The sequence below is a fragment of the Aegilops tauschii genome, chromosome 4 (genome assembly GCF_002575655.3).
Source record: "Aegilops tauschii subsp. strangulata cultivar AL8/78 chromosome 4, Aet v6.0, whole genome shotgun sequence".
NCBI lineage: Eukaryota > Viridiplantae > Streptophyta > Magnoliopsida > Poales > Poaceae > Aegilops > Aegilops tauschii.
In genome coordinates this window covers 181,804,794-181,818,529 of record NC_053038.3, presented here as the reverse complement: position 1 = coordinate 181,818,529, position 13,736 = coordinate 181,804,794, and positions in this window count along the sequence as shown.

Below are 13,736 nucleotides of genomic sequence, written 5' to 3'. Positions count from 1 at the left end.
ATCTTCACAAAGCCCTTGGATGAGAATAGATTTAGCAAGTTGCGATGTGAGCTAAATATCTTAGAATCTTCGAATGTTCTTTGAAAAGGACACTCATCCTAACACTTATGCAAAATTGATGACTTAGATGTGCAACACATGAAGAAAAGTTTTTCTTCAATCAATGAATAATAACACTTCAAGTGTGAAGAAATTAACGAAGAATTTGATTCTCAGAACCCTACGACCATTGTACGCGGTGTCTGAAATCATCATTCTTATACGGTGGGTCACGCCACCACCAAAAGTTGAAAATCTTCAATTTGAGTTCTTCCTCAGTGAAATTCCTCAGTTGTTCATTTTCTTCAACTTTGCATTGTCTTCACGGTTTCCGTCGTTTTTCTTCATTGGCTATATATATATATATATATATATATATATATATGTCCTCTACAACATTCACTTATGGCTAATTCTTCAAGTTGGTTTTTCTGCTAAGTGAATGTGATCGGACCCTTCGCCCTCTATGCTATACTCAACCCAATCTATTCGCAAATTCTTCATTGGCGTTCAATTTGAAACTCGTTCAAAATCTTCACTGTGTCCTTGTCAGCTGAAGAATTTGCGAACGGAACTTTTAACTTATCTTATCCAAATTTTCGCTTTGCCTCTCAAACCGTTCCGCATCCCATGAAATACTTATCTATTCACCCACGATCTAACACGATCTCCACTTCTTAGTACGTGGGTGACACATGTCAAGCGAATGAGAAGGGTCAGGGGCACCTTCGTCCAAAATCTTCGGGCGAACAGTTTTTCACTGTGGCTATAAATACCCCCTCTCCCCTTCCTCACTTCCTTTACTCCGCTCGACCTCTCTCCAGCTCGAGCTTCTCAAACCCTAGTGCCAACGCTACTTCATCGTTGCCGGTGAGGAAGAGCTTCACTGCCTCGACCTCGTCGCCGCCGTACTCGCGCCGGCCGCGGAAATATTCACTCCGCCGCCGCCGTAGCCCTCTTCCTCCGCCGAGTTAGGGCATGGAAGATCTGCACAGACGAACTTCTCATCTCTACCTCACAGTTCGTCGTGTTCTTCGTCCAGGGTAATTAAAAGTTACTTTTACTGCCCTCTTTGATTCAAATGATTTCTACAAGATCTTCAAAGGTGTTTATTCTTCAAATTTTTCACACACTAAACACCTCACATGTCATCTGTTCTTGATTCGTTTCTCTAAGAAATAATTTTTCTTCAAGATTCCTCAATTGTGTGGATCTTCGATCTATACAACTCTGGAACCAAAGACAAATAATGCTTAGTGAAATTCTTCAAGACTCATCTGGTCAAATTCCTCAAACTTGTTCTTTTTCAAAAACCTTCTGAGAACGCATATGACCTCTCCGAATTCCTCGCAACTATACTCTGTTCACAGGTACTCATGTCCGCTGCTGAATCTCTAGGTTCTCATCAACTTAACTCATTCGCAGCATTGCTCGAAGAAAAGTTGCATGCTTCTTTAGAGAATTCAATTGTTCAAATTCCTCATCTGAAGAAAATGGCTGATGGAAAGAAGCCACAGAAAGGAGGAAAGAGGCCTGAGGTCAACACTACATTTGAAATCCCTGAGGACATCTATGATGGGTACTGCACACCCCCTGAGGAAGATAAAAATCAGCGCAAGGTGCGCATTCAGAAGATAGAGAGGAGATGCGCAAGAGAGTGGAGGGAGTACAGGTATGTGACTACCAAGTACATGAAGAAATTCACACTCAATCCTCCATGCCCAAGACCTTCGTTGGCACCTGGCCAAGAAGCTGATCCCACCAGCCTCAAGCGTGGTGAGGATTATCCTGATGAATGGGCGAAGCGCCAGGCCAAGCTGGCTAGACAAGCCAGAGAAGCAGTGAGGAAATTCAATGAAGACTCTGCTGCTGCTGCTGCCACTGAGGCCTCCGTCAAGCCGAAGAAATCCATGGCAAAGAAGCCTACGCGTAAGCCAAGTGCTTCACCTTCAATGCCCTGAAGGCCAAGTTCCTCAGCAATTCCCTCACGGCCAGAATCCTCAAAGCCCTCACGGCCAATTCCTCACGCTGCTCCTGCTCCTCCAAAATCCTCAGCTCCTCCGCATAAGTCCTCAGCTGCTCTGACCAAATCCTCAGCACCTGTGCATCTTGCCATGTGCCAAAGGACTACAGGGATCTCTATTGCCGTAGGAGCTTCAGCTAGTTCCTCAGCTGCTCCAAATTCTTCAACAGGACTCTCTCTGCTGAAGAAAAAGACCACTGCTGGACGAGGTTCCCGCCCAAGTCCTCACAAGAAGCAGGTCGCCTTCCAAGTGCCGTCTAAAGAAGACGAAGCTGATGATGAAGAACTTGCTGAAATCATCAGAGATAGGCAAGTCAGGGCCGCTAGAGCCAAGGGCACAAATGTGCCTTTGCTTTTGGATCCAAAGTTGATCCTCGATTACACTGATCTCTGGCACAAGGACCCAAACACTCCTATGTGTGACTTCAAGCTGACTCCTGGCCAAAATCATATGCTGACTGCCTTCATCCAAGAAGAGAAATGGAAATTTGAGAGGCCAGGCAGATCAAGAAAGTGCAGTACAGGAAGGAGAAATTCCTGAAGAACAACGTTCTCTCTATGACAACTGATGATCTTGTGAAGATCGAGTCTGAAATCAAAGTCCTCGGTGATGATTTCAATGCTTACTATGCTGATTGGCAAGGAGCCAAGGTCAGGTTTGTTAAACTGACTGAGAAGTTCACCTCCAATGTTGCAGCCCCATCGCAATAAGAAATTCCTCAGACTGAAGCATGTGCTCAGCCAACTAAAGAACATACCAGCACCGCTGATGACATTCAGGCTGCTGAAGAAAATGTGAGTTCCAGGGCTGATGACTGCATTCCAGCCGCTGATGAAATTGCCAGGGCATCCACTAGTGATGCGCCTGAAGACAATGAAGAGGTTAGGGCAACTGCATCAGTTGTGCCTGAAGAAAATCAACCACATTCCACTGCTCCTCCTACGCCTACCCCAACTCCAATTCTTCCATCTGCATCAGATGTGAAGAAGGCCAAGGCTGCAGAGTGTGCAGCAATGAAGAAAAGGAAAGCATCAGCTTCATCAGATTCTTCAGCTCCATTGCAAACCCCATTGATACTGTTCCGATCTCAACCATGCCATCAAAGGACCTTGTTCCTTTTAATTAAGAATATGTGATCCCTAGCGGATCTGATGAAGAAAATCCTTCTGTTGCTTCGTCAGAGCAGATGGATGAAGAAATTGAAGTGGATGAAATCCCTTCAACTCCAGCTGTTTGCTCGCCTATGCCTCAGTTTACTGCTGAAGAGGCCGGCGTTGAAGAAATGGAAGATGAAGACGTGGACATTGGTTGTACCACACCAGTGATGAATGATGACTTTTGGGAAAGTCAGCACCCCAACTCTCCACTCTTCACACCTTTACAGCAAATTCCTCAGTCCCCTGTTGGTACTGAAGTACAAATGGGATCTTAAGAACCTCGTGCAACCCCATCTGTCCACGAAGAAATTCCAGCCACTAATGCTGAAGAAAATGTAGATGAAGAATTGAAGACCCAGGCTGTCACTGGAGTAGAAGCTGAAATTCCTCAGCCTAAAGAACCTGAGATTGCGATTCCTGAGGTGATAATGCAATTGACTGACACTCCTCAGCCCAAGCCAAAGGATCCATTCTCAAAGAAGCAGAAATTCAAGGCTGATGATTTCTTTGGAGAGCACGTGTTCTTCACTGACTACAATCCCTATGATTATGCTCGTCTTAGAAGGAAGCGCTTCTGGACCGCCAGCCAGGCCAACTTCTCTTCTTCATTGCTCTTCAACAAGGACAAAGTCTTCGACCACGAGCATATTCCTCATGTGTACATGGAATCACTGCCATGTTTCACTCCTGTCCTCAGTGTGCTTCATGACACAGGCCTCCTCAACTTTTGCACAGACATAGTTGATTGGAATGAAGAACTCATTCTTCAATTCTACGCAACTTCGCACATCACAGGAGATCCTGACGATGTGAACTCCTGGGTTTTGGACTGGATGACTGAAAATACTCACTATAAGGCACCGGCCACTGAATTACTTCCTGCCCTGCCCATCTGTTCTCCACCTGAAGGAGCTCGTTGCATGTACCAAGAACCTGAGCTTACTGATCACTATATGCAAGTGCTGATGAAGCCATTGAAACTAGGTCAAGCGTCAATGACAAAATTCCTCGTGAAGGAATTGCAGTATGTACCAAGGACAGTCTATCGCATTCTGACGAAGACTATGAGTCCAATCAAAGGCCATGACTCATCTGATGAGGAAATTGTTGGCGTCATGAAGAATCTGGTTTTGAACATCATTCATGGCATTCCTGTCAATTATCACGATTTCTTCATGAGGACTCTGGCAAATGTTGCACTTTCACCGTTTGAGCTGAAGCCTTATGCACCGTGGATTATGATATTCATCAGAACAAGGTCTTCACTCAACTACAAAGCTGATTTTCAGAATCACCTCAGCTACTTGCCCCCGATTGAAATCCTCAAGCGAACCTATTCCTCAGCTGACGAAAAGGGCAAGGCACCAGCTGTTATAGATGAAGGCATTCGTCCATTGGATGGTCAATTTCAGAAGGCTGCATCTTATTCCACCAATGATGACTCTGCCACTCATGATTCTGCTGCCCATGCCTCCAAGCCAAATCCTCAAGCTACTGCTCATCATGTGATGACTGACCGTGAACTTATGCTAAGTCTTCACCAGAAGGTGGATCAAAACCATAAATGGGTTAAGCATCAGTTTGGTTCAATTCTTCACAACATGACTGGTACACATAATGCAGTGAAGAAAAACCATTACTACCTCCATGAAGTCTTCGGTCGCACCTAGGCTGTTCTGTCTCACATTTACAGCAAAGAAGATCTGAAGAACATGGGTCTCAAGGGGGACTTTGACTGGTCTGCACCACCATCGAAGAAATACAAGAAGGTCAGGGTTCCTTCCTTGGTGGCTAGCTCCTATTCTTCATCACGCGAAACTGATGAGCATGAAGACTTGGACGACACTGTGGCAGGCCCTACATCAACAAACGACCCCAACAACGCTGGCGCTCCTTCATCGACTTGATATTCTACAGGGGCGTTAGTCCTCATTTTCGAACATTTTGGTCATTCGATGACAAAGGGGGAGAAATTTGAGTTAGTCTTCAAGTGGGTCTATCTTTTATGGGCGTTTTTTTTTCTGAGTTACAACTCTCGTTCTTCTGATGACTTTGTTGGATCGAGTTGTTAACTTAAAACTCTATGGTGGCTTGATACTTTTGTTGTTTCTTCTGCATGCTTATTCCTCGTTAATGTTATTGCACGCATGCTGAATTACATCAGTCACCATATTTCATCATGCATTTCAAACTTTTCATATATTATGTCAAATGCGTGTATGAATTACAAGATATAGGGGGAGATCTACATGATTCAACTCTTCAAGTGTGCATTGCTTCAAAAGAAAATTCCTCACTATGCACATCTTCAGGGGGAGTTCTTCTATATCTTGCAATGAAATTCCACAATATCAGTATTTACACTTCATATGTTTATCCCCGTTGAAAACTTAACCTATATTGTCATCAATCACCAAAAAGGGGGAGATTGTAAGTACATCTAGTGCCCCTTAGTGATTTTGGTGTATTGAAGACTTATAGGTTAAGGGACTAATGTGTTTATGAGTGTACACAGGTCTATAAGTCTATGAGGAGTTTGATATTTACAGAGAAAGTCGACCCCTAAAAATGAAGTTCTTCGACTGAAGACTTTGGATTTCTGAAGACTTTCTGAAGACTTTGAAAGTGAAGAAATTGGTGTGACCTTGAAGACTTGGTATTCATTTGAGGAACATGAAGCGTGCAGACTTTTATTTTCGTAGTTTCATTTTCTCTTTCTTGAGTCGTAGGAAACACCGTACTTTTAAAGGGGGTCGAGGAAATACTAAGGAAAAATTTCCATGTGATGCTCAACTCAAAATCCTACACCTACCAATCCCTTTGAATGAAGCCATTGGAAATCTCATACAGTCCAGTCATATTCTTCAGTGACAGAGACGAAGTTCTTCTGGTCTCTGTGGAATTTGTTCCGACTGAGGACTTAGGAATTCGCCAGTGCGGATTGCCTACACAGTGAGGAATATGATAGCCCTGAGGAATTTGATACTCAAATTTCCGACCGTTGCTGTGCTATGCGCTAGCTGTCCCAAAATATCTACCACCTAACGGTCATATCATTGAAGGGCATTTATGGCTTATCATGTCGGGCTGCTCCCTAGGCTATAAATAGTGCCCCCCTACAACCACTAGCTGGTTGGCTGCTCCAAGAGAAACTGACATTTGTCATTTGAGAGCATACCATCCTCCGAGGACTTTGAGCGAAAATCATCAAGTGAGGAAAACCCAAACCCAAACACCTACAAACCCAAAGTGATTGAGCATCACTGAAGAGATTGATCCTGCGTGGATCCGACGCTTGTTACCTTTGAAGACTGTGCTTCTTCCAGACGGTTAGGCATCATGGTCTAGAGCATCCAAGAGGAATTGTGGATCGTCGAGTGACCGAGTTTCTGAAGGTTCGGAAGTCACCTGAAGACTTACCACGAGTGATTGGATGAGGTCTGTGTGACCTTAGTTCAAGGCGAATACGGTGAGGACTCTGTGTCCGGGACCGTGTGTCCTCAGGTTTAAATACCTAGCCACTCCAACCAGATGTACACTGAGACAGAAGTTGGAACTGGTCTACCAAATCAAGCTTACTAGTTCTATTTCCTCAACTCTTTCATTTCCTCATTACTGTGTTGTGTGCTTGTCATATCTGTGTTTGAATACTTTGACAGAAGACTTTCTCAATTTCCTCAGTTCAATTTCTTCAGTCTATTTATCTTCATCCTGTGCTATCCTGTGTTTACGCTTTCTGTACTCTGTGTTTGTCTTCATTTCATCATGATGACCATGCCTATGTTCTGCTATGCTTACTCTTGAGTACTTATTCCGCTGCAAGTAGTTCTTCGCTAAGGAATTTCCTCACCCGCAAATTCCTCAATGAAGAATTCATAAAAATTGCCTATTCACCCCCCCTCTAGTCGATATAACGCACTTTCAGCTCCTCGCTGGAGAGGACGGCAGGTGCGGCAGAGGGGCTATGCAGGCTCCACGTTCCCGCTACGGACCGAAGCGACGAGGCTAAAGCGTTCAGGATCCTCGCCAGAGACGAGGCCCGATGGCGATGAGTGCGGGTGCTCTAGGCTAACGCTAAAGAATGTGCAAGCGAGGGGGGAAAAGGGTCGTGGAGGTGCGGATGCTCACGTAAGGGTCGTTGGTGGAGTCTAACAGGCTCGAGGAAGACGGGAGGCGGCGGATTTCACCCGAGACAATCGGCGACCGAAGCGGAGGAAGACGACGAGGAAGGAGTCGGACTTGGCGTCCCTCGAGGCCATAGGGGAAGTAGACGACGTCGGTGGACTTGACGGACACGGTCGTTGAAGCAGAGGACGATAGAGGTCACGACGGCGACATGGCAGCGCTCTCGGACGCGTTCGGGACGTGGTCGGGGCGGCGGATCTGGTGGCTATATATGATGGCCTGGCGGCGGCGACTGGAGGTAGAGGGAAACCCAAGGGAGTGGGTGGACAAGGAGAGGGTAGGGTTCTTAAAGGGGGCTAGGGCGAGCGGGGGAGCTCGCGGTGGCGTGGCCTTGGCCATGTGCGTGCGTGCGAGGGGGGCGAAGGAGGAAGAAAGGTGGCTGCAGGAGCGGGCTCAGTCACTGATAGTTGGGGCTGGCTTGGCCACGTGGGCGCGAGGCAGAGGGGGGTGAGCAGGTGCGCAAGTGAGAAAAAGCAGACAGAGGTAGGCCGCGCGGTTAGCTGGGCTGGCTGGAGCTGGGGTTAGCTGGTCCGGCCTGGTGGCCGAGGCCCAGGTGACTGCTGCTGCTGCTGGGTTGCGTTGTTGCTGCTGCTCTCTTCTCTTTTTTTTCTTCAGACGGAAAAATAAAGAGATATGCACAGGGGGGAGGGAGAGGTGTATGAGAGATATGAGAATGTCCTCATGACCCTGGAATTATGCCCTATTGGATAAAATTAAGTTGGGCATTTTTAGAGGTAGAAAAATAAAACAAGTTTGAACTTTATTCAAACTTGAGGCATTTTTGAACCCAACCAAAACAACTTCAAATGAGGTGAAATTTGGCAGAGAGGTTTAGAACATGGTGCAAGATTTATAGGGAGAAGATGAACATTTATGGAGGAGGGCAAGATGGCACTTGCAAAAAAAACACCAAGCACAATGCAACATATGATGAGGCCATGATGCAAAATTTAATGGCAAAATGAATTATGACAAGAAATGACAATACAATGCAATATGAAACAAAGCAAAACCCCACAATGAAACCAACAAGGAGGAAACCACTTTGGATTGATCATGACAAGGTTGGATACATTGCCAAATATGGAAGTTTTACAACTTGGGGTGTTACAACTCTCCTCCACTACAAGAGGATCTTGTCCCGAGATCTAGGACTGAAAGAACTCCGGATATTCGAAACAGAGGTGATCCTCGCGCTCCCAAGTAGCTTCTTGGTCTGAATGGTGAGACCACTTAACTTTCAGGAACTTGATCGACTTGTTGCGAGTTTTGCGCTCGGTTTCTTCAAGAATAGCAACGGGATGCTCATGATAAGACAAATCCTCTTGGAGATCAATCTCTTCGAAGTTGATAGTGCACTCGGGCATCCTGAAGCACTTGCGAAGTTGTGACACGTGAAAGACATCGTGCACATTTGAGAAGTTTGAAGGGAGCTCAATTTGATAGGCAAGGTCGCCTCTTTTGCCAATGACCTTCAAAGGACCCACATATCTCATGGCAAGCTTCCCTTTGATACCTAAGCATTGAGTGCCTTTCATTGGAGAGACACGGAGATAGACATGGTCTCCAGTCTCAAAAGCCAAGTCACGATGCTTGTTATCATAGTAACTCTTCTGGCGTGATTGCGCGGCTTTGAGATTTTCATGGATTACTTTGCACACTTCTTCAACTTCTGTGATCAAGTCATTGCCAAGAAGTTGGCGTTCACCAGTCTCGGACCAGTTGAGAGGAGTAGGACACTTTCTGCCATTTAGAATTTTGAAAGGGGCCTTGCCCGAACTTGCTTGGAAGTCGTTGTTGTAGGAGAACTCGGCAAACGGGAGAATCTTCCCACTTCATGCCGAAAGAGATGACACAAGCTCTGAGCATGTCTTCAAGGATTTGATTGACTCTTTCAACTTGGCCACTCGTTTGAGGATGAAAGGCCGTGCTGAAATGAAGTTTTGTGCCCATGGCATTCTGGAAGGAGTCCCAGAACTTGGAAGTGAAAATGCTTCCGCGGTCTGAGGAGATCAATTGAGGAATCCCGTGCAACGAGACCATTCTGGAGGTGTATAGCTCTACCAACTGAGCTGCAGTGATAGATTCTTTGACTGGAAGGAAATGAGCCACTTTTGTAAGCTTTTCAATGACAACGAAGATAGCATCATTCCCTCGCTTGGACTTGGGGAAGCCAGTGACAAAGTCCATCTCGATATGATCAAACTTCCACTCTGGAGTAGCAAGAGGTTGGAGGAGACCAGCTGGTCGTTGATGTTCTGCTTTCACCCTTCGGCAGACATCACATTCATTCACGAATTGAGCAATCTCTCGCTTCATGCGAGTCCACCAATACGACTGCTTGAGGTCATGGTACATCTTCGAACTGCCTGGATGGATGGAAAGAAGAGAATTATGAGCTTCATTCATTATGAACCTCCTGAGATTCACCTTTTGGAACCAAAATCCGTTCCTCAAAGAACAAAGTGTCTCTGTAATCAATGTGATAGCACTTGTATTTGGGTAAGCCCTTGGCAACACCATGTTTCACCTTCTTCACCATGGTATCAAGGAGTTGTGCCTCACGGATTTGATCTTCCAAAGTCGGAGTGAAATGAAGGTTGGCAAGAAAACCTTGAGGAACAACTTGGAGGTTGAGCATGCGGAAAGCTTCACAAAGATCAGGTTGGAATTGCTTCAGAATTAAGCTCTTGCAATATGCCTTTCTGCTCAACGCATTTGCAATCACATTAGCCTTGCCTGGAGTGTATTCAATGCTTGGATTGTACTCTTGAATCATTTCGACCCAACGAGTTTGCCGGAGGTTGAGGTTGGGTTGAGTGAAGATATATTTGAGGCTCTTGTGATTGGTGAAAATGTCCACTTGCCTTCCCAAAAAGAGATGTCTCCAAGTGATTAATGCATGGACAACTGCCACCAACTCAAGATTGTGAGTGGGGTAGTTCCCTTTGTTTGGCTTCAACTGTCGAGAAGTATAAGCCACAACCTTCTTGTCTTGCATAAGCACACCGCCGAGACCTTGCAAGGCATCACAGAAAACTTGGTAGGGCTTGGACTCATCAGGAGGAGTTAGGACCGGAGCTGTGACGAGTTTCTCTTTGAGACTATTGAAAGCAACATCACACTCAGGAGTCCAAGAGTACATGACATTCTTCTATAGGAGGTTGGAAAGAGGCTTAGCAACTTTTAATAAGTTCTCAAGAAATCTTCGGCAATAGCTTGGAAAGAGGTTTTGGTGATTGATGACAATGTGTTCGCGGACTAATCGTGTGCATTCTCCATTTTAGACTATCACGCATATGGCAGAAGACGATTCGTGCCCCTCGGAGTTTCAAGTGAAGACGGTTTTCTTTCCTGCGTTCTTTTCCGGTGGACTTGAGTCGTACGGAAAACCGTACTATCAAGAGGGGCTCCGCTTCGGAAAGATTTGGGTGGAATCAACACGTACACACTCATATTGCACCCTTCACCACTTTCCGCTTCCTTGGAGTTGTCCATCTATTTTGCTGAAGGAGTGGTGGAGAGCTGCAAGCGGTAGTACCACGGGCAGCAGTGGTAGTACCGCTGCTAGTCCTGCTCGTACTACCACTCATGGTTGTGGTCTCAAATTTTCGTGTTGGGTTCTACGGTAGTACCCCCGGGTCTCTACCGTGCTACATTTTTACCCTGGAGGACAAGCGGAAGTAGGCGCAGTAGTAGAGGCGGTAGTACCACCCCTACCACCGCTGCTACTATCGCCCAGTGCTCTGTTCTCCCTTGTTTCTTCTTTCTCCCTGGCTTCATGTAGGAAGCGGTAGTACCACTTGTGTGCGGGCTGAGAAGAGAATAATGGTTGGATTTGTTCCCCATTATAAAAGGGGTCTTCTTGTCCAAGAAGACTTACCTCTTCCTCCCCCAAACTCCATTGTTGCTCTAAAGCTCATTTTCACTCGATCTCTCTCCCTAGCCAACCAAACTTGTTGATTTTCTAGGGATTGGTTGAGAAGGCCCCGATCCACACTTCCACCAAGAGAAATTTGATTCCCCCACTAATCCCTTATGGATCTTGTTACTCTTGGGTGTTTGAGCACCCTAGACGGTTGAGGTCACCTCGGAGCCACATTCCATTGTGGTGAAGCTTCGTGGTGTTGTTGGGGGCCTCTAATTAAGTTGTGGAGATTGCCCCAACCTTGTTTGTAAAGGTTCAGTCGCCGCCTTCAAGGGCACCAATAGTGGAATCACGTCATGTCGCATTGTCTGAGGGCGTGAGGAGAATAAGGTGGCCTTAGTGGCTTCTTGGGGAGCATTGTGCCTCCACACCGCTCCAACAGAAATGTAGTTCCTCTCAAAGGGAAGGAACTAATACATCCTCGTCTGCACCGGCTCCACTTGTCGTTATTTCTTACCTTTACTTTGTGCAAGCTTTACTTGTGTTTTATCTCTATCTTTCCTGTGTTGCTTGCATCATATAGGTTGCTCACCTAGTCGCATATCTACAAAACCTATTTGTTGCAAACCCTAATTTGTAGAGAAAAGTTAAGATTTCGTAGTTGTCTATTCACCCCCCTCTAGTCAACCATATCGATCCTTTAACTTGGCATCAGAGCCTCGTCTCTTTATTAAGGGTTTCACCACCCAAAGAGTATTGTTGACATCGGGAGGAAGTGCACGAGGCTGTCGAGTTGACTTCGATCACACGAGATGACTTAAATGAAGCTATGGCTTCACTTAAGACTTCTATGACGACAAAAGTCAAGTCCATGCTTAAAGAATTGCTTGAGGGGTTGAAAGCTACTCTTGATCCATTGCTTGTGGTTAATCCCACCGCATCGGAATGGGAGGCCAATTCCGGCAAGGAAGCGACTAAACATACACAAACTTCTTCCCCTCATAAGAAGAATGGGACAGGAACCCTTGCCTCGGCCCCCCCTTCCCTGGTCTATGGAGGACCGCTCCCTACACCGCATATTAACAACCTTGGTCCTCCTCCTAATCTTGTAAAGGGAGATTTTGCAAATTGGGTTTTTCGCATCAAGTCCTATTTGAATCACAGCTCAACAAAACTTTGGAGAATCATCAAGCAAAGCTTCTACCCGCATGATCCAAACAATTTCACCCCAAGAGAAGAGGCAGATAATCAATACAATCACTCTTCTTTGTTCATCCTTCAAGCCGCAGATCCTCCCGGAGATCTATCTCACTTACGCCCCTTCACTCGTCCAAAGGATTGTTGGGAACACATCATATCTTTGTACAATGGGAGCTCAAGCATCCAACAGTCCAACTTTGAAGTGGTCCTTGATGAGGCTGATGAATTTGTAATGCTAGAAGATGAGGATCTGCGTGATCTCTATCGGAGGGTGACAACTCTTGCGGGTGCTCTTAAGACCATGGGAGCAACGATACGTATGACAATTGGATCAAGCGCAAGTTTCTCAAGGCCATCATGCCATTCAACAAGGCCATGTCCTCTGTGATTCGTCAAAGGCTGAATTTCCATACCTTGTCCTCAAGTGAGTGTTGGATGATATCACTGCCATGAACATCATGAACAGGACTGCCGACAATTCTCTTGCCCATGTCTGGTGAAATAAAACCTCTCCCACCCTTGCCTTGAATGGCAATGCCATTCTGGAAGAAGAAGAGGAGTAGGAAGAAGAGGGTTACCCCAAAGACACCAAATATGCTTACCACGAGCACATGGCTCTTGTGTCAAGGAAATTTTGGGGCAACAAGAGAAACTCAAGGCCCAACTTCTCCAAGAACAATTCAAGTGGTTCAAAGAAAAAGCAACGAGTGAGGACGTCCTACTGTTGGATTACGGGTTCCGGCAAAACCCTTGAGGTTCAAACTCTGGGGTGCGCACGAAGATCTCTCTCCCCCTAGCTCACGCTCTCACCACGATCTCAAAGCCTAGCTCGCTGAACCCGAGGAACAAGGGACACAAGAGTTTATACTGGTTCAGGCCGCCGATGTGGTGTAATACCCTACTCCAGTGTGGTGTGGTGGATTGCCTTATAGGCTGGGATGAACAAGTACAAGGGAAGAACTACCTCCTGATGAGAGGTGTTCTTGAGCTCGGTGAGCTTGTGTGTGTGTGGATGGAATTGATCTGATCCAAGGTCAGTTGCCTTCTACGGTGGTGGCTAGTCCTATTTATAGAGGCTCGGGTCCTCTTCCCAAATATTAGGCGGGAAGGGATCCCAGAACGGTCGATTTGAATGGGGACAGCTAGTACAAGCTATCCTTACAAAAGGTGGTCTTCGCCTACCAAAGGCTCTGGTGGTGATGCCGTCGTGGGCTTCGCGATGACCTCCATCCTACCATCCTGCTGGTCTTGGTCTCATTGCAC